Below are 25,331 nucleotides of genomic sequence, written 5' to 3' on the forward strand. Positions count from 1 at the left end.
TGTGTTTGGTGAAACAGATGGCCAGTGAGGGTACAGGAAACCCTCACTGAGATTGATTGGCACAATAGCTACAACAGTGGACTCAAACATAGTAGTGATTGTGAGGATGATGCAGGACCAGGCAATGGGTCATTCTGTTGTATATAAAGTTGCCATGAGTTGGATCAACCCAACGGCAATTATCTCTCTATTACTGTAGACACTTTAACTGCTAGGGATCCATACTGGGCCTTATAAGCTCTAAATTTTAGAGCTAAAAGTAGTCTCTGAAGATCATCTTATGTTATTTAGTATTTTAATTTTCTAAATATTATTTGATTATAAAAATGATACACGCTGAATCCATTGAGCGTGTTTGGGTACGTACACGTAATGAAAACTCAACTAATTGGCTTAAACCACAAAGGCTATTTTTTGACCTGTGTTTGACTAACGAGTACAACAGTATGTGAGCTTCATGCATGGAGTCTATTTCTCCACCCCTGGATGCTGAGGTAAGCCACGTGGCTTGCTTTGGACAACAGAATGAGGCAGAGATGATTACCTGACAGCTCTGAGCCTAGGCCTCAAGAGGCCTCATAGTTTTCACTTGTTCTTTTGTGTTTCTGCTGTTGCCATTGGAAGAACATGCCTGGCTAGTGTGTTGGTACCAGGAGAAGGGTGAGAGGCACACGGAGCACAGTCACCCCAGCCAGTCCCCCCTAGATCACCCAGCCTTGATGGCTAACCCTCAGATGTGTGAGCAAGCTCCCCTAAAATCAGCAGAGCCACCCAGCCAAGCCCACCTAGATCAACCAACCCCTACCCAACCCAGAGGTCCAAGAGCTGAATGAATTCTTGTTGTTCGCCACAAAAAGGTTGTGGTTGTATATTATTTGGCAGTGGCACTGTGGAAGAAAAGGCCTGGTGATCTGCTTCCATAAAAAAGACAGGAAAACCCTATGGGGTAGTTCTACTCCATACCACATGGGGCGCCGTGAGTCGGAATCGACTCGATGGCACAAGGTAACAACAAGCCAATATGGTGGGATTTTTCAGGCTTGCAGAGGATACCTGTAATAGATTGAATTGTGTCCCTCCAAAATATGTGTCAACTTGGTTAGGCCATGAGTGGTTGTCCTCTATTTTGTGACTGTAATTTTATGTTAAAGAGGATTAGGGTGGGATTGTAACACCCTTACTAAGGTCACATCACTGATCCAATGTAAAGGGAGTTTCCCTGGGGTGTGGCCTGCACCACCTTTTATCTTAGGAGAGATAAAAGGAAAGGGAAGCAAGCAAAGAGTTGTGGACCTCATATCACTAAGAAAGTAGTGCCGGGAGCAGAGCGTGTCCTTTGGACCCGGGGTCCCTGTGTGGACAAGCTCCTAGTCTGGGGGAAGGTTGATGAGAAAGCCTTCCCCTGGAGCTGACGCCCTGAATTTGGACTTTTAGCCCACTTTACTGTGAAGAGGAAACCCTGGTTAGTGTTAGTGGTTAAGAGCTATGGTGCTAGCCAAAAGGTCGGCAGTTCAAGTCTAGCAGGTGCTCCTTGGAAACTCTATGGAGCAGTTCTAATCTGTCTTATAGGGTCACTACGAGTTGCAATCGACTCAACGGCAATGGGTTTGGTTTAGTTTTGGTTACTATGAAGAAATAAATTTCCTCATTGTTAAAGCCATCCACTTGTGGTATTTCTGTTACAGGAACACTAGATGTCTAAGACTTTGGAGATGATGTGGGGTAGGAAGATATTACAGAATGCTGTGAGTAGACACGGAAACCCTGGTGGCATAGTGGTTAAGTACTACAGCTGCTAACCAAGAGGTCAGTAGTTCGAATCTGCCAGGCACTCCTTGGAAACTCTATGGGGCAGTTCTACTCTGTTCTGTAGGGTCACTATGAGTTGGAATCGACTCGACGGCAGTGGGTTTTTTGGTTTTGGGTGAGTAAGCACTGAAGTTTCAGGCACATGAAGGGAGAAATATTCCAGACACTGACAAAGAATATACTCTGAATGGTCACACATGACCCAGGGGTGGAATTCTAGGGTCAGGGTTAACCTCATCTCTCATGGCCTGAATATAGGGCCACTGAGGCCAAGGGAGTCGACAAAGAACTGCACATCAGCCAGAAGGTGCTGGAATCAAGACAAAGGAATCTTTCCTCTATTCAGAGCCATGAAGCATTCACGCCTAGCAGTCACGGAGCTGCTTTGCTTATAGAGGAGCCAAGAAAGGCATAAATAGAGCTGGCAGAGGCTCAGACACCAAAAGCAGGGGGAAATTGCAGATTAAAAATCCCCAAAGCTCCCCATTCTGAAAAGATGAAAACAATCGGAGACAGGTTATGCACTCTCAGGTGGAAAGGAGGAACCCATAATCAAAAATACCAGAGCCAACACTCAGTGGCCAGATCTTGGTTTCTAACACCACTCTTAAAAGGGACCGGGGCTCCCCGGAGAAATTCCTGACTTTAGGGCTGGGCCAGGAAATAAAAAAGATGAGTCTGGAGGATCTTGTAGTGCCAGGAATTAAGGAAGCACTCAAACAAAAACAAAATTCACATACAGCCAATGATAGGGGTATGTCAAAAGGACACACGAGCCAACGGAAAGAGTTTCCAATAGCGAAGGCTAGAACAAGTTGAGCAACAAAATAAAGTAGTATTGGATTAGAGCCCAAAGTATAAGCTAAATATCCATAAGTCCATACTGACATAAATAAATGTTATTATTGTTAGCTGCCATGGAGTCAGCTCCCGACTCAGGGCAACCCCATACACAATGGAATGAAATGTGGCCCAGTCCTGCACCATCCCTACGATGGGTTGTGGATTGGACCATTGTAATCCATAGGGTTTTCATTGGCTGAGTTCCAGAAGGAGATAGCCTGGTTTTCCTTCCTCATCTGTCTTAGCCTGGAAGCTCATAGCAACAAACCTGTTCAGTGACATAGCAACACTCAAGCTTCCACTGACAGATGGGTGGTGGCTGTGCGTGAGGTCCATTGATCAGGAATTGAACCCTAGTCTCCTGCATGGAAGGCAAGAATTCTACCACTGAGCCACCATTGCCCTCATGAGTAAAGAAAGAGAGAGAGAGAGAGAAATATATAAATGGGTGAAACAGACAAATCTCTGGTGTAGAAGATTCAAAATTATGTAGATCGTTTGCTCTAAGTGAGGTGGCACATAACTCCCAACTCCGTAAGTGTGGGCTATGCATACTGACTTGCTTCCAAAGAGGGGGAAGAAAAAGGATAACTTTACAGTGGAGAAGGCTGACAAACACCATCTCAACCAGGTGATCAAAATCAGCATCAACAGTGGCAAGTTACTTTGACAGTATGTACACTTGATGTGATGTGATCAGAATGACACTCTATCTCCATGGTCTTCCTCCACAAAACACAGCACCCTAGTCTGACTATGAAAAAATAAAAATCATACAAATCCCAATTGAGGGGCATCCTACAAAACACCTGACCAGGACTCCTCAAAACTATCAAGATCATCAAAAACAAGGAAAACCTGAGAAACTGTCATAGCCAAGAGGAGCCTAAGGAGATATGACCCCTGTATGTCATGTGGTGTCCTAGATGGGATCCTGGAAGAGAAAAAGGGCATTAAGTAAAAACTAAGGAAATCTGAATAAAGCCTGGGCTGTGATTAGTAACAATGTATCAGTGTTGGTTCATTACTTGTGGCCAATGTATCATACTAACATCAGATGCTTATAAAAGAGGAACTTGGGTGTGCAGTATAATGGTAACTCTCTGGACTGTCTTCACAACTTGTCTGCAGATTTTAATCTATTTTAAAATAAAAAGTATATGTAAAAAAATACTGAACCAAGGGGATCCCTTGAGGACAAATGCATAAGGCTAAGGTAGCCTAAGGGTTAAAAGCATGGATTTCAAAGTCCAAGAAAGTCACATATGAGTGCAGCTTGCCACACACTTATTGTGTGACCCTGAGGAAGTCACATAACTTCCCAGAATTTCAACTTCCTCATCTGTAAAATGTGTTCGCCCTGGTGCCTTCTGCACAGAATGGTGGTCAGATATGAAGAAGATCACGTAGATAAGCCGTGAGACATATAGCAGGCAATACCTTGTGGCTATCATTATCTTCCATCACCCATCTGTCAGTTTGTCATGCTATAGTGGCTTACATGTTGCTGTGATGCTGGAAGCTATGCCACCAGTGTCTCAAATACCAGCAGGGTCACCATGGTGGACAGGTTTCAGCAGAGCTTCCAGACTAAGATACACCAGGAGGAAAGGCCTGCTGATCTACTTCCGAAAACAAGCCAAAGCAAACCTTATGGATCACGACAGAGCATTGTTCAATACTGTGCTGGAAGATGAGCCCCCCTAGGTTGGAAGGCACTCAAAATACACAGAGACCACAACAATGAACTTGAGCATATTGACAGTGAAGATGGCACAGTTCATTCTGTTATGCATAATGTTGCTATGAGTAGGAGCAAACTCAACAGCAACTAACAACATTATCACCATTGTTTTGTTTTCTTTCCAGTAAGAAAAATGAATCAGGATAATCCTACTTTCCTGACCAGTAATAAAAAAAAAAAAAAAAAAATTTTTTTTTAAGGGACTAATTGCCCCCAATAGGTTATGCGTGATGAAAATACAAAATGATTTTAATAACATCTTCCAGCGCTATATTGGATAATATTCTATTGTGATCACTGGGTTTTCATTGGGCTAATTTTTGGAAGTAGATTGCCAGGACTTTCTTCCTAGTCTGTCTTACTCTGAAGGCTCTACTGAAAACTGTCCACTATAGGTGGGCCTGCTGGCAGGGATTTGAGAGTTATGGTGGGATGGTAGACAATATTTTCTGTTCATGATTCTTCCTTCCCTCTCACCTTGCCATAGCTTCAATGTAGACAGAGTGGACTCGCCCACCCCAACATGTATGGCCCATGGGAAGACATGATGCAAACAGAGGCTTTAAACATGCTTGTGCCCTGCAGCTTGGCCTCTTGTACATTTGCCATCAGCAGGAGGCAAGTATGTTCCAGGTAACCACGGCTCCTTCTTCCAGGGCCCACCATGAGAGAGACATGGAACAGACCTGAATCCAAGCCCAACAAATCATGGCTGATACCCAGACCCGTGGGAGAGAAATAAATGTTACTGGTTATAAGCCACTAAGATACCAGTGTTACTAAACAGCATTATCCCAGCAATAGCTGACTAATAAGTGGATCATTACAGAAATATTTGGGCACTATCCATGTTTCTTCTCTCTTTTATATGAACTCTGTGGAGAATAACAGTAACCTTTTAGGAAAAGCTAGCGGTGCCTCTCCAAATGCAGACAACCAGAGTGAAAGAGCCAGTGATCTTACCAAAAAAAAAAAGTCTTAAATGCTGCTCAAGAATTTCTGCCACAGTCTTTCCTTTGAACCACTTCTCATTTATTTCATTTCATTTACTATTTTCTTTATAGTTATTAATCATCCAAACTGTGTTATTTATAGAGCGTCTATTATGCGTTAAACAGAGCATTCATTTCATGAAAATAATCCCTAGGTCACACACTACCTTTGTTAAGTTAGCTTTATTGTCCCCAATTTGAAAAAAAAAAAAATGCAGTCGTGTTGATCTGACTCATGACAACTTCATGTGTGTCAGAGTAGAACAGTGCTTTATAGGGTTTTCGCTGATTTTTCAGAAGTAGATCGCCAGGCCTTACTGCCAAGGCACCTCTGGGTGGACTCAAACTGCCAGCCTTTAGGTTAGCAGCCAAGCATGTTAACTGTTAGTACCACCCCGTGACTTTTTGTCCTTGGGGTATTTCCCACTAAGGATGTACTGTCACAGGGCTATGATTTTAAGTCACTTGTGTGTGGTTTAGTCACCAAGTCAGCACACAGTTAGATTCACTGGTTTCATTTTGCTTTTGACTTGAAAGAACGACTTTTCATTTTCAGTTTGACTTTTTATAATTATAGAAGAAATTTACATGGTTCCCAAGGCAAATCTGTAAAACAAGATCTTTTCAGTACATTCTTACCTTTAAATGTGTCATCTATATTTCTCAGAGATTTTTTTTAATGTGGAAGATCTTAGATTATACCTATTGGAGGAGATAAATAATGCTAGGTATCATTCAGACTGTAGAAATAATGGGGTATTATTTTTTTTCTCTGGCAAGAAAAATAGTCAGCCCTGAAACTTGGAACCATTTTGTTTCCCCTAACAAGGGCCTGCCTGTCAGTCTTCCATAGTTTTAAAGCCCCACTGCACAGCCTGAATGAAAATGCAATGTCATTATGATTACTGAAATCAATTAAATGTCAAGGTTTTTCCACTTGCACACAGCTTCTGAATGCTTTTCAGAAAATCTTTATTCCCTCTGGGATTTTTTTTACCTTCAGAGTTTTCATAATTAATGTGACAACACAGACCCAGCCATGTCTGTAACTTCCTTCCATAGATACACAAATAGAACACACTCAGCATCAACGGGTGAACTTGCTCGTTGCCTTGCCCCAGCTAGAAGCCTTGACCTCATCTTGGAGTCCTCTCCCTGTCCCTTCCCTCGTAGCTAGTTGCCTCTATGTCCTGTTGATTCTACTGCTCAGGTCTCAGGAATCCAGCCTCCCTCTCCTTTCTACCCTGCCTCATCCCTCTACCGGTGTCTTTCATGAGAAATGACAGCAACAGTCTCTTTCCTAGTTTCCCTCCCCTCCAATCACTCTCAATATAGCCACTGAAACAACCTTTCTAGAAAACCAAATATCTGATGGTCTTATATTACTGCTTCATAATTATTGATGGCTTCCCATCAATCAAGGAACAAAATCCAAAATCCTCAGTGTGATATCAAGACCTCCTGATCTTTTCATGACCTCGACTTTCGCTGATTCACAGAATGCCTTCTCTGCTATTCCCACCTCATGCTCCCAAAGTATGCCATGTATTTTTATTCCTTTCTGTCTTTGCTCATATTGTTTCCCCGTCCCCGCATCTCCATCTAACCAACTCCTATTTATCCCACAATACCCAATTCATTTAAGAGTCACCTCTCCTATGAATCTCTCTCAATTCCAAGCCCAGACTAATCCCTTCTTCCTCTAAGCTTCTGTTATACTGCATTCAGGCTTTAGTTTAGTATTTATCTTCCATGGAGATGAAGGGTTTAAATACTCATTTCTTATCATAGAATGTGAGTGCCTCAAGAGCACAAACTATCTCACTCACCTTTGAGCCCTTAGCACCAAGCACAGAGTCTGGCACACAGTGAGACATAATAAAAACTTCTTTACTGGTGAAGGACTTAAAGATTAAGCATGGATGTCTTTGAACTGGAGGGAATTGTATAACTTGAAAGGGTTGGAATTCTAAGGTCCTTTTTAAATGGTTATAAAAAAATTCTGCAAAAATATTTTGGGAGGGAGAAAAAGAATGGTTTCTTAGCTTGTCATTGCAGCTATATATAAAACTCTTGTATTAATTATCCACAATTCTCACTGATCATCACTGTTACAATTTAACCATGTAATGCACACCATCATTTTCCAAGCAAGCAGGTTGTTTCTTTGTGATTGTTTTCCAGAAAGTTAGAATGATCCTTGGATGTTAAACAACATGGCTTCAACATCTCACCCTGCTGCATGTTTATCCCTGTTATACACTGTGATTTCTAATTTTATCAAGAATTCTTTCCAGCTACTACTAGAAATGAAACACAGCGGAGCTTCATGACAGACTGATCATAAATGTATCAGGATTCCATCAGAAATACAGCAAAATTCATATCTGTAGATTTAGGCACAGATGACATTCTGGAACACTGATAGCAGGCTTTAGAACACAACGAAGTCATTTTTCACTGGCTGTGTCTCAACAGAAAGGCGTTTGAAAATCATCACTGGGTGATCTTGTTCTCATCCTCAGAAGGTAAGTCTATCACATCTACACTTAGCTGTGATTTCTCTCCTCCAAACTTCCTGAGGGAAGAAACTAAACCAAAAAAAAACCCTTTGCCTACTAGTGGATTTTGACTCACAGTGACCACATAGGACAGAGTAGAACTGCCTCCATAGAGTTTCCTAGGCTGTGAGCTTAGCACAGAAGGAGATCACCAGGTCTTTTCTCCAGAGAAGCTGTGGAGCTTTGGGTTAGCAGCCGAGCACTTAACCACTATGTAACCAGGACTCCTGCGAGAAAGCTAAGAGTGTGGTAAAGCTTAAATTTTACTTAATGAGGTAATGATTTGTCCTCTTTTGTGTGGGAGTGGCTGCAAAAATGAAAGGATAGAGCACAGGAGGTTGTTGTCATTCTTGTGTATTTCTAGAACAAGGTAAACCACAATATTGAGGGAATATAGTTTCTCAGCAGCTGAATTATACTCTAGGAAGAGCCTTGGTTTTGCCAGGTGGATACTTCAGTGGGCTCCTTGGGTTAGGGGTAAGAATGGGCTAGAGCGACAGGTGAAGACTGTTTTGGGATTTTGTTTATTTTGTGGTAGTTGTTGTTCTTGTCATTGTTTTTTCAGACTACAGATTGTAATTACCCAGGAGGTGTTAGAAGTTGCAGGGAGAAGAGGAAGAGGAAAGGTGAGACAGGTGTTGGCACAGAGGTCTTATGGGGAAGGTTATAAAGAATGTTAGGCATTGTGCTGGAGGTCCTAGCCAGAGCAATAAGGCAAGAAAAAGAAATAAAAGGCATCCAAATCGGTAAGGAAGAAGTAAAATTATCCCTATTCAGAGATGATATGATCTTATACACAGAAAACCCCAAAGAATCCACAAGAAAACTACTGAATTAATAGAATACTTCAGCAAAGTATCAGGATATAAGATAAACATACAAAAATTGGTTGGATTCCTCTACATGAACAAAGAGAACTTCAAAAAGGAAATCACCAAATCAGTACTATTTACAACAGCCCCCAAGAGGATAAAATACTTAAGAATAAACCTAACCAGAGACGTAAAAGACTTATACAAAGAAAACTACAAGACACTACTGCAAGAAACCAAAAGAGACCTACAAAAGTGGAGAAACATACCATGCTCACGGATAAGAAGACTCAACATGGTTAAAGTGTCAGTTCTACCCAAAGCTATCTACAGATACAATGCAATCTTGATACAAATTCACTTTTTCATGAAATGGAGAAACATATCATTAACTTCACATGGAAAGAGAAGAAGCCCTGGATAAGTAAAGCATTACTGAAAAAGAACAAAGTAGAAGGCCTCACACTACCTAATTTTAGAAACTTTTATATCACCACGGTGGTAAAAACAGCCTGGTACTGGTACAACAACAGACACATAGACCAATGGAACAGAATTGAGAATCCAGACATAAATTCATCTACCTCTGATCAGCTGATATTTAACGAAGACCAAAGTCCATCAAATGGGGAAAATACAGTCTCTTTATAAATGATGCTGGCATAACTGAATATACATCTGCAAAAAAAAATAAAACAAGACCCATACCTCACACCATGTACAAAACCTAACTCAAAATTGAGCAAAGACCTAAAATATAAAATCTAAAATGATAAACATCATGGAAGAAAAAACAGAGACAACATTAGGAGCCCTAATATATGGCATAAACAGAATACAAACCATAACTAACAATGCACAAACCCCAGAAAAAAAACCTGCACCAAACCAAACCCATTGCTGTTGAGTCAATTCTGACTCATAGCAACCCTATAGGAAAGAGTAGAACTGCCCCATAGAGTTTCCAAGGAGCACCTGGTGGATTTGAACTGCCAACCTTTTGTTAGCAGCCGTAGCACTTAACCACTATGCCACCAGCGTTTCCACACCATAAGAGAAACCAGATAAATGAGAGCTCCTAAAAATCAAACCCTTATGCTCATCAAAAGACTTCACCAAAAGAGTAAAAAGAAAACCTACAGACTGGGAAAAAAAATTTGGCTATGACATATCCAATAAGGGTCTAATCTCTAAAATCTACAAGATACTGCAATACCTCAACAACAAAAAGATGAATAAGCCAATTAAAAAATGGGCAAAGAATATGTACAGGCACTTCACTAAAGAAGACATTCAGGTAGCCAACAGATACATGAGGAAATTCTCACGATCATTAGCCATTAGAGAAATGCAAATCAAAACTGCAATGAGATTCCATCTCACTCCAACAAGGCTGGCATTAATCCAAAAAACACAAAATAATAAATGTTGGAGATGTTGCAAAGAACTGGAACACTTATACACTGCTGGTGGGAATGTAAAATGGTACAACCACTTTGGAAATCAATTTTGCACTTCCTTAAAAAGCTAGAAATAGAAGTACCATATGATCCAGCAATCCCACTCCTTGGAATATATCCTAGATAAATAAGAGCCATCACACAAATAGATACATGCACACCCATGTTCATTGCAGCACTATTCACAATAGCAAGAACATAGAAACAACTTAGGTGCTCATCAATAGATATATGGATAAACAAATTATGGTACATACACACAATGGAATACTACCCGATGTTAACAATGATGAATCCTAGAAACATCTCATAACATGGATGAATCTGGACGGCATTATGCTGAGTGAAATTAGTCAGCCACAAAAGGACAAATATTGTATGAGACCACTATTACAAGAAAAGTTTTAAACACATAAGAAAACATTCTTTGATGGCTATGAGGGTGGGGAGGGAGGGAGAGAAATTCACTAACTAGCTAGTAGATAAGAATCATCTTAGGTGAAGGGGAAGTCAGCACAATTGGACTAAAGCAAAAGCTAAGAAGTTTCCTGAATACAACCAAACACTTCCAGGGACAGAGTAGCTGGGGCTGGGCCTGGGGACCACGGTTTCAGGGGACGTCTAGGTCAATTGGCAATAACAAAGTTTATTAAGAAAATGTTCTGCATCCCACTTTGGTGAGTGGCGTCTGGGGTCTTAAAAGCTTGTGAGCGGTCATCTAAGAAGCATCAATTGGTCGCAACCCACTTGGAGCAAAGGAGAATGAAGAACACCAAAGACACAAGGAAAATATTAGCCCAAGAGACAAAAGGGCCATATAAACCAGAGACTCCATCAGCCTGAGACCAGAAGAACTAGATGATGCCTGGCTACCATCAGTGACTGCCCTGACAGGGAGCACAACAGAGAGGCCCTGACGGAGTGGGAGGAAAGTGCTGAGCAGAACTCAGATTCACGTAAAAAGACCAGACTTAATGGTCTGCACATGCCAGAGGAACTCCCAGAAGCCATGGCCCTTGGCCGCTCTGTTAACCCAGAACTAAAACCATTCCTGAAGCCAACTCTTCGGACAAAGACTGGACTAGAGCATAAAACATAAAATAACACTTGTGCAGGGTGTGCTCCTTAGGTTCAATCAGATACACGAGACCAGCTGGGCGACTCCTGCCTGGAGGCAGGATGAGAAGGCAAGACGGGGCAGGCACTGGTCGGATGGACACAAGAAACCGGGTGGGAAGGGGAGTGTGCTGTCACATTATAGGGATTGCAACTAATGTCACATAACGATATGTATATAAATTTTTGTATGAGAAATAACTTAAGCTGTAAACTTTCGCCTAAAGCACAATTAAAAAAAAAATGTTAGGAAGTTTTTGCTCTGCCATCCAAACCAAAACCCAACCCATTGCTCTTGATTCACTTCCGACTCACAGCACCCCCTGTGCTAACACAGTAGGACTGCACTCCGTGTGGTTTTCGTGGCTGTGATCCTTATAGAGGCAGATTGCCAGAGCTTGCTTCCGTGGTGCCACCAAGTGGGTTTGGATCGCCAACTTTTAGGTTAACAGTCGAGCGCAAACTGTTTGCTCTGGCACGTGTAGAGTAAACTCCCTCCCTAGTGTTCCCACAGCAATTTCAGGAAGACACCCACTGCTCGTTTACATCCTAGGTAGTTTAGCCTTTGTTTGTTTTGTAAGGTTCAGCCGAAGTGCTGAGACTTGCTTTGAGGTGGGCTCAGAGGTTTCCATTAAGATGTGGTCATACGTTAACTGCAAATATAAAGGCTCATTGTAGCAGCTAGAATGCTTTCAGTTGCAAAAAGCAGAAATCCAACTTAAAATAATGTGGACAATAAAAGAAATGTATTGATTCATATGAATTAAAATGGATCAAGTTTAGTTTCAGAAACAGCTTTATCAGGGTGCTGACTATTTCTCTGCAGTTTTCCTTTCTTTTTTTAATTGTTTTAGGTGAAACTTTACAGAGCAAATTAATTTCTTATTAAACAATTAATACACAAATTGTTTTGTAACAGTGGTTACCAATGCTATGATGTGTCAACATTCTCCCCTTCTCCACCCCAGGCTTTCTGTTTCCATTCGTCCAGTTTTCCTGTTCCTTCTTGCCTTCTCGTCTTTACTTTGGGGCTGGTGTGCCCATTTAGTCTTGTATACATGATGGAACTACGAAGCACATTCCTCTTGTGTATTATCGTTTGCCCTAAAAACCTGTCTAATCTTTGGCTGAAGGTTAAACCTCGGGCATGACCTCAGTACTGAGTTAAAAGGGTGTCTCAGGGCCATACTCTTGGGGTTTCTCCAGTCTCTGTCAGATCAGCAAGTCTGGTCTTTTTTTGGTGAATTTGAATTTTGTTCTACATTTTTCTCCCACTCCTTTCAAGACCGTCTATTGCGATACCTGTCAGAGTAGTTGATAGCGGTAGCCAGGGACCATCTAGTTGTTCTGTGCTCAGTCGGGCAGAGGTTGTGATCCATTCATCCTTTGGACTCATCTTTCCCTTGTATCTTTGGTTTTCTTCATTCTCCCTTGCTTCAGTCGGGGTGAGACCAGTGGACTATCTTAGATGGCTGCTCACCAGCTTTTAAGACCCCAGATGCTACTCACCATGATCAGAAATACAACATTTTCTTAATAAACTGTGTTATGTCAATTGAGCTAGATGTCCCCCGAGAATGGGATCCCCAGCCCTCAGCCCAGTAACTCGGTCCCTCAGGGGGTTGGATGTGTCTGTGAAGCTCTGTGACTTTGCCGTGGTCAAGTTGTGCTGACTTCCCCAGTGTTGTGTACTGTTTTACCCTTCACCAAAGTTACCGTTTATCGACTATCTGGTTAGTGTTTTTCCCTCCTCAACCCTCCCCTCCCTTGTATCCAGCAAAAATTTTTCTCTCTGTGTGTAAACCTTTTCTTGAGTTTTTAAAATAGTGGTCTCATACAGTATTTCTCCTTTTGTGATTGACTTATTTCAGTCAGCGTATTGCCCTCCAGATTCATCCACATTGTGAGATGTTACGCAGATTCACCACTGTTCTTTATCATTGCATAGTATCCCATTGTGTCTATGACCATAGTTTGTCTATCCATTCATCCGTTGATGGGCACTTTGGCTGTTTCCACCTTTTTGCTATTGTGAACAATGCTGCAATGAACATGGGTGTGCATATGTCTATTCCTGTGACAGCTCTTATTTCTCTAGGTTAAACTCCTAGGAGTAGGATTGCTACATTGTATGGTATTTCTATTTCTAGCTTTTTAAGGAAATGCCATATCATTTCCCAAAATGGTTGTACCATTTTGCATTCCCACCAGCAGTGCGTAAGAGTTCCAATTTCCCCGCAACTTCTCCAACATTAGTTATTTTGTTTCTTTTCTTTTTTTTTGATTAGTATGAGCAATGTCAGGGTGAGAAAGTATCTTGTTCTAGTTTTGATTTGCATTTCTCTAATGGCTAGTGATCTCAAGCTTTCCTCATGTGTCTCTTAGCCCCCTGAATGTCTTCTTTAGTGAAGTGTCTGTTCATATCCTTTGCCCATTTTTTAGTTGAATTTTTTGTCTTTTTGTTTTAGAGGTGTTGGATTTTCCTGTAGATTTTAGAGATCAGACCTTTGTCGGATTTGTCATAGCCAAAAATTTTTTCCCAGTCCGTAGGCTCTCTTTTTACTCTTTTGGTGAAGTCTTTTGATGGGCATAAGTGTTTAATTTTTAGACGATCCCTTTTATCTAGCTTATCTTCTGGTGTTTGTGTATTGTTAGTTATGGTTTGTGTCCTATTTATGCTGTGTATTAGGGCCTCTAATGTTGGCCCTAGTTTTTCTTCTATGACCTTTATAGTTTTTGGTTTTATATTTAGGTCTTTGATCTGTTTTGAATTAGTTTTTGTGTATGGTGCGAGGTATGGGCCCTGTTTTGCCAGCCCTATTTTTAAAAAGACTGTCCTTTCCCCATTGTCAAAGATCAACTGCCCATAGGTAAATGGATTTACATCTGGGTTCTCAATTCTGTTCCATTAGTCAATGTGTTAGTCGTTGTACAAGTCCCAGGCTGTTTTGACTACCTTGGCTGTATAGTAGGTTCTGACGTCAGCTAGTGAAAATCCTCCTACTTTATTCTTTTTGCTCAATAGTTCTTTAATTACCTGGGACCTCTTTCCTTTCCATATAAAGTTAATGATTAGTTTTTCCATCTCAGTAAAGAAGGCTGTTGGTATTTGGATTGGAATTGCATTGTTTTTGTAGATTGCTTTGGGTAGAATTGACATTTTCATAGTGTTGAGTCTACCTATCCATGAGCATGGTATGTTTTTCCATTTATGTAGGCCTCGTTTGGTTTCTTGCAGTAGTGTTTATAATTTTCTTTGCATAAGTCTTTTACATTGCTGGTTAGATTTATTCCTAAGCATTTTATTTTTTGGGGGCTATTATAAATGGTACTGCTTTCTTGAATTTCTTTTCATAGTTCTCTTTATTGGTTTATAGGAATTCAATTGATTTTCATGTTTATCTTGTATCTTGCTACTCTGCTGAATCTTTCTGTTAGTTACAGTAGTTTTCTTGTGGAGTCTTCAGGGTTCTCTATGTATATTATCATATCATCCACAAATAGGGACAGTTTTACTTCTTTCTTACCAATTTGGATGCCCTTTCTTTTCTTGCCTCATTGCTCTAGCTAGGTCTTCCAGCACAATGTTAAATAGGAGTGGTGATAAAGGGCATCCTTGTCTTGTTCCCATTCTCAGGGAAAATGTTTTTAGCCTCAGTCCTTTGAGAACTGTATTGGCTGTTGCTTTTGTATAAGTGCCCCTTATTATGTGGAGGAATTTCCCTTCTATTCCTATATTACTGGGAGTTTTTATCAGGTATGGGTGTTGGGCTTTATCGAATGCCTTTCTGCATCGATTAAGATGATCATGTGATTCTTTTATTTTGTTTTATTTATGTGGTGGATTATGTGATTGATTTCTAATGTTGAACCATCCTTGCGTACCTGGTATGAATCCCACTTGGTCATGATGTATTATTTTTTTGATACAATGCTGAATTCTATTGTCTAGAATTTTGTTGAGAATTTTTGCATCTATATTCAAGAGAGATATTGGTCTATAATTCTCTTATAGTGTCTTTGCCTGGTTTTGGTATCAGGGTTATGCTGGATTCATAGAATGAATTTGGAAATATTCCTTCCTTTTCTATGTTCTGAAATAGTTTGAGTAGTACTGGGATGAGCTCTTCTCTGAATGTTTGGTAGAATTCTCCAAAGAAGCCATCTTGCCAGGAGTTTTTTTGTTGTTGGGAGCTTATTATTATTATTTATTGCTTTTTTCAATCTGTTCTCTCGTTATGGGTATGTGAAATTTTCTGCCTCAAGCTTGTGTTAGTTTAGGTAGGTACTGTTTTTCTAGAAATTTGTCCATTCCTTTAGGTTTTCAAGTTTGTTGGCAGGCAGTTTTTCATAGTACTCCGTTATGACCCTTTTTATTTCAGTTGGGTCTGTTGTATTTCATTTTGTATTTGTATTACTTGCTTTCTCTTCTGTTTTGATTTTGTCAGTTTGACCAATGGTTTGTCAATTTTGTTGATCAACTTTTGGTTTCGTTGATTCATTCTATTATTTTTCTATTCCGTATTTCTTTATTTCTGCTTTGATCTCTATTATTTCTTTTCTTCTGGCAGCTGTGGGCTTCTTTTGCTGTTCTCTTTCTATTTGTTCGAGCTGTAGTGCTAACGTTTTGATTTTGCCCTTTTCTTCTGTTTTGTTGTTTGCACCTATTGCTATAAATTGACCTTTGAGCATTGCCTTCGCTGTGTCCCAAATTTTGGTATGATGTGTTTTCATTCTCATTTGATTATAGAAATTTTTATTCCATCTTTGATTTCTTCTATTACCCAGTGGTTTTTAAACAAGGTTTTATTCTGTTTCCATGTTTTTTATTTCGTTCCTTGCTCTTCCTGTTATTAATCTCTACTTTTATGGCATTATTATCAGAGAAGATTCTTTGTATTATATCAGTGTTTTGGATTTTCTTGAGGGTTGCTTCGTGGCCTAAGATGTGGTCTATTCTGGAGAATACTCCATGTGCACTGGAAAAGAATGTATAATTTGCTGCTGTTGGGTGGAGAGTTTGACATATGTCTATGAGGTCAAGATGGTTGATTGTGGCCTTTAGATCTTCTGTATCTTTGTTGAGTTTCTTTCTAGATGTTCTGCCCTTTACTGAGTGGTGTGTTGAAGTCTTCTACTGTTATTGTGGAATTGTCTATGTCTCTTTTCAGTGCTGTTAGAATTTGTTTTATATATTTTGGAGCCCTGTCATTGGGTGCATAGATATTTATTATGGTTATTTCATCATGGTGGATTGTCCCTTTAATCATTATATAATGTTCTTCCTTGTCTTTTATGGCTTTTTTTTTTTTTTTTGCCTTAAAGTCTGTTTTATCTGAGATTAGTATTGCCACTCTTGCTCTTTTTTGGTTGCTGTTTGCTCCATGTATTTTTTTTCATCCTTTGATTTTTAATATATTTATGTCTTTGTGCCTAAGGTGTGTCTCTGGTAGACAGCAAATTGATAGGTCATTTTTTTAAATCCATTCCTTCACTCTCTGTCTCATTACAGATGTATTTAAGCCATTTATATTCAGTGTGATTATTGATGGGTATGAGTTTATTACCATCATTTTGTAGTGTGTGTGTGGTTTTTGCGTGTATGTATGTGGTGCTAAGGTTTTCTTTGTTCCTCTTATTCTCCTGTGCTGAGTTCCTTTTGTTTGTGGAATTTCATTTTCATTATGATAGATTTTGTGTTTACTGGATCTTTATGTTTTTCTTTATTTTAATGAGTAGGTTTGTTAATTTTCTTTGTGGTTTCCTTGAAATTTTCCCTTATCTTCCCAAGTTTGTACCAGTCTATTATCACTTCATATTCAGCTTGACTTCCTCTCCATTTGAAATTTCTATACCTACACCATGTATTCCCCCTTATATTGTTCTGATGCTGTTGTCCTTTTCAGATTGACATCTCTAGTTCCCTGTTTTAAGTCTTTTAGTTTTGTTTTATCCTTACGGGTTGATGACCTAGGTCAGCATCTGGCTGATATTGGCCTGTGTCCTAGATTCAGGTTGCTGCCTGGTGTTGTTGTTTCTCCAACTCTCTGCAGTATTCTTGATTATACCTTCTTCTATATGATGGTTTATTTTTCAGACTCACTTTTATCATGGTGACAAAATGACTGGAACAGTTCCACACACAACATCTTACTGAAGAAAGGAGAAAGCTTCTTTACCTCAACCACAAACAAAATTCTGGATTTCACCCTAATTGAACCAACCTGAGTCACATGCTCACCTCTGAATAATCACTATGACCTGCTGTCATGGACTGAATTATGTCCCCCCAAAAAATGTGTGTATCAACTTGGTTGGGCCATGATTCCTGTATTGTGTGGTTGTCCTCTATTTTGTGATTGTAATTTTATGTTGAGAGGATTAGGGTGGGATTGTAACACCACCCTTATTCAGGTCACCTCCCCGATCCTGTGTAAAGAGAGTTTCCCTGGGGTGTGGCCAGTACCACCTTTTGTCTCTCAAGAGATAAAAGGAAAGAGAAGCAAGCAGAGTTGGGGACCTCATACCACCAAGAAAGCAGCACCAGGAGCAGAGTGCATCCTTTGGATCGGGGGTCCCTGCTCCTGAGAAGCTCCTCGACCAGGGGAAGATTGAGGACAAGGACCATTCTCCAGAGCCAACAGAGACAGAAATCCTTCCCCTGGAGCTGACACCCTGAATTTGGACTTGTAACCTACTAGACTGTGAGAGAGTAAATTTCTCTTTGTTAAAGCGATTCACTTGTGGTATTTCTGTTACAATAGCACTAGATGACTAAGACAGAGTTTGGTACCAAGAGAGTGGAGTACTGTTCTAACAGATACTTAAAATGTGGAAACGGTTTTGAAACAACAGAGGGCCAGCAGCAGCAGAGAACCTGCAGCAGCAGTGACAGAGAACCAGCAGCAGCAGAACCAAGAGACCAGAGCCAGACAGCGCTGGAGCCAACCCACGGAGCGAGAGAGCTGAGTGCTGTGCGCAGGAGACTTCCTGGCCAAGTGGGGTGCCTCCAGGCACCTACTGGTAGAGCTACAGAGCTTTGGAACCCTTGCCCCAGCAGGGCAGCTGAAGAGACAAAGAACACAAGCCGAGCTGCCTCAGTCAGTCTCAAAAGGTATGGCCATGACCTCAGGGGTTTCAAAAGGTGGAGCCATGGCCTCTGGTGTTTCTAAGGGTAGATTGCCACTTAGATGGACTAAAACAATTGTGTGCCTAAAGCCGAGGGAGCAGAGTTGTTGTCCCGGTGGGCCTGGAAGACGGCGCTGAAGCCCAGGGCCAAGGGGCCTCCGCTCAGAATCTGGAGAGTGTGGCCAATACCTAGAGTCTGGAAGGCAGGGCTATTGTGTAAATGGTCTAAGAGAACAGAGGATTATTTTCAAAGCCTTGAGGGCTAATGTAATGTGTTCTGCTGACCTGCTTGGTACCTGTTATCCCCTCTTTCCCTCCAGTTTCTCCCATTTGTAATAGAAATGTCTAGCTTGTGCCTGTTCTGCCACTGTACCTTTGGAAGCGGATAACTTGTATTCTAGATTTCACAAATGAAGAGGAATTTTTGGATTTTGGACTTGGAGTTAAGACTTTCGCTATGATATGATGGGATGAATATGTTTTGCATGTTGCAAGGATGTAATTTTGGGGGGGCCAAACAGTGGAATGTCATGGATTGAATTATGTCTCCCCAAAAATGTGAATATCAACTTGGTTGGGCCATGATTGCCAGTATTGTGTGGTTGTCCTCCATTTTGTGATTGTAATTTTACGTTGAGAGGATTAGGGTGAGATTGTAACACCACCCTCACTCAGGTCACCTCCCTGATCCAAGGTAAAGGGAATTTTCCTGGGGTGTGGCCTGCACCACCTTTTATCTCTCAAGAGATAAAAGGAAAGAATTGGGGACCTCATACCATCAAGAAAGCAGCACCAGGAGCAGAGCGTGTCCTTTGGACCTGGGGTCCCTGAGCCTGAGAAGCTTCCTGACCAGGGGAAGATTGAGGACAAGGACCTTCCTCCAGAACCAACAGAGAGAGATAGCCTTCCCCTGGAGCTGACACCCTGAATTTGGACTTGTAACCTACTAGACTGTGAGAGAATGAATTTCTCTTTGTTAAAGCCATCCACTTGTGGTATTTCTGTTACGGCAGCACCAGATGACTAAGACACTTAACAAGTTCAGATGGGGTTAAGCTGGGGTTGTGTGCTCATCTCAGAAACAGGATTTTCTGTTTGGTGTAGATGAACTGGGTGGGGTTTACCTCTGGAACCCTAATCCATATGACCTTTATTTGGAGAGCAGATACATAGACGCTGCTCAGAGAGTCAACAGCTAGTGGTACTTTTTCTGGGGATTTAAAATGTTTCTTTCACTCAGCCTTTGACCCTCCAATGCAACATTAAGCCACTCTGCTACTTCTCCAATCAATTGACTGTGTTCACAACTGTTCTTTGCCTAATATATTTTATCAGCCTCTCCCAACACTATTAAAAAAGAGTTCATGGATTTGAACATTAGTTAGTAACAAAAAACCTTGATGTTGTATACGAGCTCAACAATTTACAGTGCCTTCTTTCCACTGTTTGCATTTTGTACCTTTTGCTCCCTTTGTCAGGCAGCATAGCACCATGATAGGGGATTTGGACTCTGGAACTGGACCAAATGACTTTGTAGATTGGCTCTGCCACACACGAGCTGTGGACCTTGGATAATTTACTTAACCCGGGTGGGCCTCGGTTTCCTTATCTGTAAAATGAGGGTAATACGAACACCCACTTTTAGAGTTACTGCAAGAACCAAACGATATAATGATGAGCACCGAACCATTCTTGGCTTGGTGCCTAGCACATAGCAAATGCTCCGTGTATGTGGTGATGATGATGATGGTGGTGGTGGTGACGATGACAGATAATCAGCCTTATTAGCTCTTGCTTTGTCCTTCCCAGCTAAGTGGAGTCGGACACCACAAAATGTGACACTTTCCATAGCTCAAGTAACAAAACCTGAGGTTTACATAAAAAATATCCCCCACAAATTCTGAACATTTGCTCTTGGTCAAGGACTTAATACAATCACAAGCACCTAAATTCAAGGGACACAAAAATCTGAAGTTGGCATTTATATGACACTGACATAAAAATAAATAGAAAAGGAAAACTGGGGCCAAGGAGTTAAGCAAGTAATTGTAGCACTTGGAATTTGAAAATATGAAGGTGAATAATAAATTATTTATAATAATTAATACTATTAATATTAAAATATTAAAGAGTTTCTTCCAGAAGAGTTGTACCATCCTTATTTCACACTCAGCATCATCTTCAACAAGGAACAATACTTGGGCACCAAGTGTGAAGACAATGGGAGTCATTTACATGATAAAAAAGGCATCAAGTTCTTAGTGGAAGAATGCCCCTCTCTCTCTCCCAATCCCCTCCAACAGAAATTTAATTTAAAAAATCCAAAAACTTCTGCACAGCCACTGTGGAAAAGAGTGTGGTGGTTCCTCAAAAAGTTGAACCTAGAACTACCATATGACCCAGCAAGTCCAATCCTAGGTATTTACCCAGAAAAAGTGAAGGCAAGAAGGCAAACAGAAACCTGTACACCCATGTTTATTGCAGCACTTTTCACAATAGCCAAAAGGTGGGAACAATTTAAATGTCCATCGACAGACAAACAAAATGTGGTACATACATACACACAATGGACTATTACTCAGCCATAAAGAGAAATGAAGTCCTGATGCATACCACTACATGGCTGAATCTTGAAAACATCACGCTGAGTGAAATAAGTCCAGTCGCAAAAGGACAAATACTTCATGATCTCACATATATAAAATAAGCAAAAATATATGAAATCCAGAGATAATTAGTTGTTAGTGGGGGGGGGAGTTGTTGCTTAGGTGACACTGAGTTTGTGTTAGTGGCAGTGGAAGGATTTAGAAAAGGTCAGTGAGAATGGTTGCACAAGTTAAAGAATACAGTCAATGTCACTGAACTGTACATGCAGAAGTTGTTCAGGTGGTGATGTTTTGTTATGTGTATTTTACCACAAAAAGAGTGAGGGAAATACAGAGAGAGGGAGGGAGGGAAGGAGGAGAAGAAGGAAGGAAGGAGAGAGAGAAAGAGTGACAGAGAGAGAAAAGAAAGGAAAGGAAAGGAAAGAGGGAGGGAGGAGGGAAGAAGGAAGGAAAGAGAAAGAGGGAGAGGAGGAGAAAGAGAGAGGCAGGCAGGCAGGCAGGCAGGCAGGCAGGCAAAGAAAACAGTAACAATAAAAACCCTCCTGGTGCACAGAGATTATATTCCCCTTTTCTCTCCCTTCCTCTGTTTACTGAAGTAGTAGCTCATTAAATCCACGCTCTAAATACTGCTGAAGCCAGAAGGCGATTTCCACACCCTGCTCAGCCTGTGTTAAGTCACACGGCTTTATTTTTCATGCTCATTACAGAAAGCTCTGCTTTAAGAAGATGAATCAGGTTCCAAGAATCTCCAGAGATTGCAGAAGCTTACAGCAGTGATTCTCAGTTTTGGAACCTATTAGAATTTCCTGGGCGGGCAGGTGGGGGAGGGTTACCGGCTAAAAATGCAGATTGTTGGACCCAGCCCCAGAGATTCTAAGTTGGAACATCTACGGTGGGGCCTGAAAGCCTACATTTTGCACCAGCTTCTTGGGGGCTGGGAAGCAGGTGCGGAATGGATCACTCAGAGACCTGGTCTGGGAGATCAGAGGATTGGACCCTTATTCTTGAAGAGATATACAATATATTTATCATGTGGGAAGGGTGTACCTACGGGGTGTGTGAACATGTGAGGGTGAATGTGTGATACAAAAAGAAGCAGCAGTAGAATTCTCTCCTTCCACGCGGGAGACCCTGGTTCAATTCCCAGCCACTGCACCTTGTGTACAGCCACCACCCATCTGTCAGCAGAGGCTTGCACGTTGCAATAATACTGAACAGGTTTCAGCAGAGCTTCCAGTCTACGATGGACTAGAAAAAAAGGCCTGGAGATCTACTTCTGGAAATGAGCCAGTGAAAAACCTATGGATCACAACAGTTCAATCAGCAATTGATCATGGGGATGGCAGAGGACCTGGCAGTGTTTTGTTTCATTATGCCTGGGTCGCTGTTGATCGGGCCGACTCCACAGCACCTAACAACACACACATCTGAAAGGCACCCTGGAGTAGTAGAAGATACTAGTTCTTCTTGTCTTTCTGCCCAAAAAACACCCTATTTCCAGTTCCTCTTAAGATTGTCCAGCTTAAGCTGCCCAGAGTTGGGCTGGACTCTGTGTTTTCCACTCTATTTTCCTGGCAGCTTTGCATCACATGAACTTACAGCCAAATTATTTGGAGCCTTTGGTAAATGATAATTTAAGGGGCTTACTTTGGGTGTTGAAGGTCGGCACACATTGTCATTTACTACTGAGCAAAGCTGTTGGATGTATGCTCATGAGCCAATCAGTGAACATGGCCATGCTGTCTGATCAACAGGTCAACCCTGTGCTTCCCATCACAGCCACTGCTATTGATGGAGGATTTCACATGAGCTAATTCAGGGGGGCAAATACGTAATTTTCTGCAAGCACAGCACCTCCTCGGTTCATTAATGGTTTACCTCCCCAAAGACCTTCCTTCTTTCTCCTTCGCCAAGAGGAAATGGCTCTCAACTGGGTCTTTGATAACAACCCAGCAGGAATGAATGATGAGGCCTATTATCAAAGATGTTTTGAATAAAAGCAACATGCCCTGAGAGAGATCGATGGAGTGCCCAGAACAATGATTTTTAAATACATATGTATATGTATATATATAAAATGGTCCCTGTAATTTTAAGATCACTCATGTCTCTGCCACTTATTCAGGATTGAATCAATGTGAGTACATTGGTTTTCCTGTGTCCACGAGGATACTCTTCTTACTCCACACCTGATGGACTTTTAATCTATGGCAGATATTCAATGACTTTCTGGGGGCAGTGGTTCAGCAATAAGTCAGGCTGTCTCTGGAAGTCTCTGTCAACACTCACTGGGAACATGATTGAACAATATAGATTTTCCTTGTAGCCTGGCTCCCCACTCCTTAAATTATATTCCATTAAGTCCAATGAGCCTCAGTGAAGTACATGTGGCTAGAAATCCATACCACCTAGATTCTCTCCCAGCCCTTGTGGCTGGTGGCCTAGTTTGCAGCAATCAGCTAGCAGGGCAGAGTGTTTTAGAGTGATGCTGTCTTCAGCTTCTTAGTAGCTGGTCTGGAACTAAATACTCCAAGGAGGAGATTTCAGCAGAAGGGTGTGCAGCTCGTTGTTGGGAAGAGCTGTATATAGCCTGTACTCAGAGAACAAAAGCCAAGTGTCTAAATGGGTTCTGTCCCTGACTTATTGTGGGGGCTTAGCCATGTCACTCTCCTTTTCATCTGGACCTCAGATTTCCTGTCTATAAAATATGAGGGTTGGGCTTAATCAGGGGTGGCAAAAAATGCCTTGAGAGGCCAGGCAGGTAAAGTCAATGAGTTCAGAAAGCTGGACTAAGAATTTAGGGAAACCACAGACTGCATGCCTACCTAAAAGAAAACTGGTAACAATATCAATGAAAATGCAAATAATAGTAGTAACAGCTAACACGATTGGACACTTATTATTCTAAGGGCTAGCCCAAACACTTTACATGTATTAACTCATGCTTTTCTTATAACACCCCTAGGAGGTAGACCCCACGCCCATTTTACAAATGAGGAAACTCAGGGCACAGAGATGTTGAGTAATGTGCTCAAGGTAGCACAGCCAGTAAGTGAAAAAAAAAAACTCTGCAGGGAGAATTGGGAACACACCAGTTTTCAACCTCTGGACTAGGTGATTTCTAGAATCCTTCCAGCCCTAACAGTCTACATCTCTATGAAAGCAGAGCGTGTACACAGTAGGTGCGCAGTACAGATTGACCAAATGAATTCCTAGGAGTCAAATCTTAGTAAAATAACAGGTAGCATTTATGAAGCAGTTATGTGCCCGACTCCATGTTAAGGTCCTAAGAGCATTCCTCCAAACCCCATTTTACAAGTAAAGAACTGAGCTCAAGATATGATTGACTAGGCCAAGGTCACATAGCTAGGAAGTGGGGGAGCTGGGGTTTACATACAAGTCTAAACTATGCTGTAGACTAGAGGTTGTTGTTGTTGTTGGGCGCCATCAGGTCAATTCCGACTCATAGCGACCCCATGTGACAGAGTAGAACTGCTCCAAAGGATTTTCTAGGCTGTAACCTAAAAAAAAAAAAAAAATTTTTTTTTTTAATCTCTACAGGAGGAGATCACTAGGTCTTTTGTCCTGCAGAGCCTCTGGGTGGGTTCGAACTGCTGACCTTTCCATTGGAACAAATCACGCCCACCTCCTGTTACTGTAAATAAAGTTTTATTGACACACAGCCAAGCTCATTTATTTGCCTGTTGTTTACAGCTGCTTTTGCACTACACTGGCAGAGCTGAGTAGTTGTGACAGAGATCATATGGCTGGCAACGCCTAAAATATTTACTATAAGGCTCCTTACAGAAGAAGCTTGCTGACCCTTGAACTGGAGTTGCAAACAAGGAAGAACCAGGAAGATCAATGGAAAGGGCATGGCATGTGTTGGCCTTAACAGGGTCTTGGGAGATCAGCCACGGTGTCTTTCAGATAAAAGGAAAAGGGGCTCAAAATTCAGACAAAGATGCAGCTCAGATGAGAAAACATCAGATGTGGAGAAAAAGCAAGCTGAAGGGTAGTTATTCTGGGCAATAAATGGCATTTCTAAAAGGCAGGAGATTGGATCAGATCCTGGACTGATTTTGAAGGGGATGTTGTTGGTGTTAAAGGAGCCCTGGTGGCACAATGGTTAAGTGCTCAGCTCCCAACCAGAAGGTCAGTGGCTGCTAATCAAAAGATCAGTGGCTCAAACCCACCAGCCACTCTGGGGAGAAAGATGTGGCAGCCTGCTTCCATAAAGATAACAGCCTTGGAAATCGT

General features: G+C 41.4%; 1 long non-coding RNA gene across 4 annotated transcripts in view; it reads left to right on the top strand.

The window, feature by feature from the left end:
- The window catches only part of LOC111753108 (uncharacterized), a 47,928-nt gene extending 24,156 nt beyond the window's left edge, over positions 1-23,772 (top strand). The window contains exons 4-6 of one of the 4 annotated variants that reach the window (XR_010318618.1): positions 1,686-7,916; positions 8,515-8,575; positions 17,435-23,772. This is a non-coding gene — a long non-coding RNA (uncharacterized LOC111753108). The remainder of the gene's footprint in view (positions 1-1,685; positions 7,917-8,514; positions 8,576-17,434) is intronic. The other 3 variants (XR_010318616.1, XR_010318615.1, XR_010318617.1) reach the window with 3 other exon arrangements.
- The last annotated feature ends 1,559 nt before the right edge of the window (positions 23,773-25,331 follow it).

This window comes from Loxodonta africana, chromosome 19 (assembly GCF_030014295.1).
Source record: "Loxodonta africana isolate mLoxAfr1 chromosome 19, mLoxAfr1.hap2, whole genome shotgun sequence".
Classification (NCBI taxonomy): Eukaryota; Metazoa; Chordata; class Mammalia; order Proboscidea; family Elephantidae; genus Loxodonta; species Loxodonta africana.